Source organism: Homalodisca vitripennis, chromosome 2, assembly GCF_021130785.1.
Source record: "Homalodisca vitripennis isolate AUS2020 chromosome 2, UT_GWSS_2.1, whole genome shotgun sequence".
NCBI classification, from domain to species: Eukaryota; Metazoa; Arthropoda; class Insecta; order Hemiptera; family Cicadellidae; genus Homalodisca; species Homalodisca vitripennis.
Genome location: NC_060208.1, coordinates 78277493 through 78283826, shown reverse-complemented (window position 1 = coordinate 78283826; position 6334 = coordinate 78277493).

Below are 6334 nucleotides of genomic sequence, written 5' to 3'. Positions count from 1 at the left end.
CTCCCAGTTCTTAGCTACCTCCCTACACCAATTTTCAGCCAAATCGGTTCAGCCGTTCTTGACTTATAAATAGTGTAACTAACACGACTTTCTTTTATATATATATATAGATTATTCTAGTTTTTTAAATCAACATCATTTATTTGAATGTCGAACAGTATAAAATATAAAACTGTTTGTGTTACTAAACAATTAAAATAAATTTAAGTTTCCACACTGTATGATTTTAAAATGGTTGCTACTACATAGTCAAACTATTTGAATATCAAATATCTGGATAAGTAACAATATGATATTTTAAATCGACGAGTTACTAACGTTATACCAAAACATAGTCAACTGAAGTTTGATGGTTTAATCAAAATCACATTGGCAGCTCTATAATTAATTTTAACGAATTTTATATTTTTAACTCGTTAACTATTAAATACATAAAATATAAATTTGTTCATAGCCGATTTTGTCCTCACCATTGAAAATTCAACACATAAAATAAATTTCAGTATACCAACAACCTCCCAGCAGCAGAAAATAGAAGAAAGAACAGAATGGCAAAATGTTGAAATTTAAGAAAAGAAATTTTGTTGCAACCTCTATAAAAATACTTTTGTTTTCAACTTCCAATATTCTATAAAGATGAAATAGATACACACGTGTCTCATGCTTTCAACAGAAAAAGAAAAGGGTTTTTCAAGCAAATCAGTCATTCATATAGGCTGAAAAAGGTCTGCCACCTCTAGAAGAGCTGCATTTTTGTTTTCAAATTCCAATATTGCATATTGCAGGGCCCGTTAAGGAATCAATCAGATTACAATCTAAATAGTTTTCTGCTTTTACTTAAAAAAAAAAAAAAAAAAAAAAAAAAAAAAAAAAAAAAAAAAAAAAAAAAAAAAAAAAAAACACACACACACAGAGTTTGTATTATTATCAAACACTTTTTTACATTATGTTTCTTTATGTATAGTAAATAAAGGAATATCGAGTAAGCGTATCTCCTAATTAATATGGTTTCTTGCATAGACGCTCAATTAATATAAACTTATTCAATTTTACAGATTGCGTCTCCTTGGGGTTGGACTCGTTGACCCTGTCTGATGGAATGTATCTTGATTTGTCTAAGGCATTCGGCACGGTGGATCACTTGATTTTATAAAAAAAAAAACTGCATTATTATGGATTGTCAAATAACTTAACACATTTTTTTACTCTTATTTAATACTTTGGAAACATTTTGTATTTTATAAGGGTTATTTGTCATCTAATTTCTAAGTACAATCTGGGGTACCTCAAGGATAAAATTTAGGCCCTTCTTTATTCTTAATTACAATCAACTATTTGTTTGACCACGTTCAAACAGTAAATTCTTTGTTATTTACCGACAATTTAATACATTTTTTCACATTTCTTCAATGAAGGACGCTGAAACACTACAAACCAATCTAGATAATGTGTATGAATAGGCTAGTCAAAATAAAATGAATTTTAATATCGCAAAGTGTCATGTAATATCTTTTACCAGATCAAATAGTTCCATAACACAAATTAAATGGACAGTCAATTACAAGAGTTAATTTAGTTAAATACTTGGGTGTTACAGTTGATAACGAATTATCGTTCATTACTCATACAGAAACTTGCGTGATTGCTGCGAGTAGAATGATAGGTTTTATTATGAGACAAGGTGTGAATTTTAGAAACTTCGGGTCTTTTATTGTGCTGTACACCTTTTTGTTGTTGTTTTGTTTAATTTAACTCACCCATGCACAGCGATTCGATCGTCTTTTCCTCTGTTGCGGGTGATGAGGGATTATAACACAATAATTTTGCGTGGATCGGATATTGATGTTCACTTTGACAGTCTTACTACGTTTAAAAAATATGAATTTTAATAATTTTGAATACTAGTCCTTCACAGTACACTTATCTTTTTACAATTTCATGAATTCAATCTGTATTTATTACATTTTATAAAATTAATTTCCTGATATTGTCGTCATTTATATATTTGTTATTTATCTGAATGTGTATTATTTATTTATAAAAGTGTTTATGTACCGTTTAGAGAAATATTTATTTATAGTTATTTTACTTATAATTATTGCAGTGATATTGTGGACATGGGAATTTGACTCAAACAAATTATTTATAATTTTGATTTGTTGGTACTGCTATGATATTGGGCGTATTTCCTGTTTTATAGCATGAAAATAAAATAATTGAAAATGGTCCAGAGACATTCTATATGTATTGGCTTTTCATAATAGTTTCAGAGTATTCCGTTTTAATCATCATGGTAAGATTGGCTTGAACGATACATTTGAGTATTTCACTTGTACTCATGAAAACTATTTCTTTCTCCAAACTTATGGTTCCAAAACATTGCATTTGAACTATAAGTCCATTTATTCTGAAATGGGTCAGGATATTATATCGGAACATTCCACAATATTTAATTAAATAGCCCCAACAATTTCAGTAACTCTGAACTGTTTTAGGTCTTAGTGGAGGAATACTAAGTCTGCAATAATGTTAGTGGAAGCGCTGATACAATATTATGGAGGCCTATGGTAATTTTGAATCGGAAGTAGACATGTTCAAGTTATAACTTCCAAACTTATGGCTCCAAAACATTGCTTTTTAAACTATAAGTCCATTTATTCTGAAATTGGTCAGGATATTGGAATATCTTTCTGTGACCATCACTTATTTTCAAGAGTGTTTATTATGGTATTTAAAAAGTATATATACCTATGACGTACCTGTTATTAGAAAGGTAATCGCGTGCAAAACAGTGGGTGGCTACTAGTAATAACTAAAATCTTTGATTTGTTCTTAAGTAACGTTTATGCCACGTTTGCTTTGTGAGAGAACTTGCTTTGCTGCCGTGAATTGTGAGCACGTACAAGCGTTTTTAATGGCGAAAACTGTCATTATGGTGTTACAAGTAATTGCGATATCTGCTGTTGCGGAAATAAGAGCAAAATCTCTTCACACATGACAGTTATTTCGGTAATGTTAAAAATACCTTTACAGTGGCTAGAAATTGTGTAATTAAGATTTGTGTCCTACTGTAAAAATTGCTAAACGGGTGCAAGAGTTCACGCGAGCGGTGTCGTGACCAATGTCGCACATTTGTTCGTGAAAACGGGAGAACATTGCTTGATTAACACTGCTTAATTAACACAATGTGTAAAGCTTTCTGGTTTCTTTAAAATAGAAACCTTACTTATCTTTAAGACTGTGTGATCATTTCTAGTTTTAATAGCTCTATAGATGCTTTAAATTGCATTTAAGTTGGTGAAAAACGTTGTGGACTTGATATTGGGGGCTTGTGGTTATGGTCATCAGTCCCTAATCATTCAAATAATAACACCAGTTGAAAGGGCAAATACTTAATATCAATGGATATAGAAAATATACTAATGTTTTATAGTTTAATCTACAACTGGAGTCAATATGACTCATTGGTCTGTATCTTTGAGAATTCACATTATTGGCGTCATTAATTCTGAGCTACGCGTCATTGATTTTTGTCTCGACCAAATTTCAATTATTAAAAACTTGTGACAACTTTCAGACAACGATGGATTGGACGGTGATGAAGACGACGCCCATCTTCTCTATGTGGGTCACTCTTATCTGTGTCATCATAGCACTTTTTATCTACAACGCCTACTATAACCACAAGGAGTATGGCCATCACATAGAAGGTGAACTACTTCTACTATTTTTAAGACTGTAAAATATATAGCATTACAACATCGAAATTCAAAATTCTTTTTGTATTCTGTAACTGCAGCGATTCAAAAAGTGTATGTTTCTTTTTCAGATACACTTTTTATGAACATTTCTTCAACCGAGGCGTCTACTTTCAACAACGAAAGCTCTACTTGACACATGCAACTAGTTATGAAATAAATGGTTTTTTTTTTTAAATAACTTGTCTACCAATAAACAAAATTTTGTTAAATTTCACAATTATTTTACATTTATAACATTTAGATAAGTTCGTAGTAAAACTATAATTAAGAATAACTATGCTTTTAAAGTGTTTTTTGAAATAAAAATGGTATGTGCAAAAATATTAATATTCAACCGACTAAAGATAAATATATTTTTGTTATATGCAAGTTTAATACTATTATTTACTATTCGTTCTATAGCGAGAGTTCACACACATTCTACTCCCTAACGATTCTCTCACTGACCAATGATACCAGATTATAAAAAAAGTCTGAATAGCTTCATTGTCATCCTTACCCTCTGCTATACCCTTAACTATATCGTTATATAAATATAACGCCTCTGACGTCATATTTACGTCAGAATTAAAAGAGTGTAACGCCAGGACTGGAGCTACATACTCCGAGCCGCCTCATTAATACCAAACGACGATTGTCAGACTACAAAAAGTTATAGCAGTACCACTATATATATATATATATATATATATATATATATATATATAAACTTGGTTTACACGTTCCGAGGAGTTTAGTTCTGGAGATGGCCTCATACTCTGGCATCTTATCCTACTCAATGAGCTTGTTTCTGCTGTACTTTGAGATTATGCTCATATGCTCATAATTAAAACATGTATGCATGTATTGTGTGAATATTACAATGAAGCAAAAGCATCATATAAATATTCACAGCAGAATAAAAGCTTATGAAATATGAACGCGTGCCGTCCAAAACTTCATGGCTCCTCTATGTGAAACGACCTTCAGTTTCCTCCTATAAGCAAGAACGTAGCCAGGAAAAGATTGGGAGGGGGGTCCAGAGAACTGATACTTTCCCGAGTAAGGCCCCATTTTTGTCCTTAAAAAGTTCTCGACTCGTGTCTTTATTTAGAACGATCTTTAAGCAGTACATGTCAGTAATATTGAATTGTTTAAATAATAATAATCATCGTTTACTAAAAAAGTAATTGAAAAAAGTGAAAACTTGGGGAGTTCGGACCCCTTAGACCCCCTAGCTGGCTACGTCCTTGCCTATAAGAACCTTTTAAGAATTTTCCTACGAAATTTCCTACATAAAGATTTATTCACCCGATGAGCATACAGGTACTTCATTTCGCACCAGTTATTGTTCTATGTGGTTTCATTTTGTTTGTAATCGTACTAAGTTTGTGGTACGCGTATATATAATTTAATTACAGGATGACTTGGCGTATAATCCACATAAAAAATATAAAAAAATTACTTCTAGTTGACTGCCTGCGGTGACGAACTACGTTTGTGTGATTATAGTGTGCTGCTATATCTTAAACCCATCATTAAAAAAAATGTGTTGGATTTTGTACCATTTACCAACGAAGCTCTACCTGTGAGGTTGAGTTGCACCTAACTGTTAGTAGGTACATGTTAAAAAATAATCCGATGAAAAAGTTACTTTATGTTAATGGATGGTTGGAGAAGGTTAACTCGACTTTTAAACATTTTATACTGTCGTCACATATTCAATATTCTTTATTGAAAAAGCAAGAATTATGTAGAAAAAACTATTTTATTGTCTAACAATAACAATAACAGCAGTCACGAATAATTAATATTTGAAATAGTAGAGATCCAGCAGTAGTAGCACACCTCTGAAATGTTTCAGAGTGTGTGCCAGAGTTCAATATACTGTATGATTTCCTTAGTGATGGTTGCGCAACTACAGCTAACCACTCTCATCGCCAGGTTACAACACAGGAAAGGACATCTGTATGATCCCTAACATTTTCTTAGCCACTGGTATGGACTATGGTGGTCTTTTCCTTACCGAGGTCAAAAATCTGTGTGTTATTAGGCACACCAAAGCCTACACAAGCATCTTCGTATGCCTTGTTTCCAAAGCTATCCACATTGAAGTTGTCACATAACTCTTTTTTGATGCTTTTATAGCCGCACTCACCTGTTTTGTTTGTAGACGTGATCTCTGCAATGACTTATAGTGGCTGCGGCACCAATTTCGTGGGAGTCGAAACGCTTTCCACATCATGCTCCATTCTCCTGGCCAATCTAAAGTTTATACCTTTGTGGCTAAAAAAGTATTAAGTTTCACTTCAACCTTCCCTGCTCGGCAATAAAGTGGCATTTGGGAAAGTCCCACCAAGAGCGTGAAACACCATCTCAAATTTGTTATAGGTGACCACGTTTCGAACATTTCCCAGTTCGTGACACTCACTTGTCAAGTAGAAGAGATCCTCAACTCTCGCCCTCTCACTTCTCTCTTAAATGATCCGAATGGCCTTTGGGCATTCACTCCCGGACACGCCCTGATACGTTCTCCCTGGTCAACATCCCTGAACGTATCCTCAAAGATCTTCCCTCCAACAGGCTGAATAGCA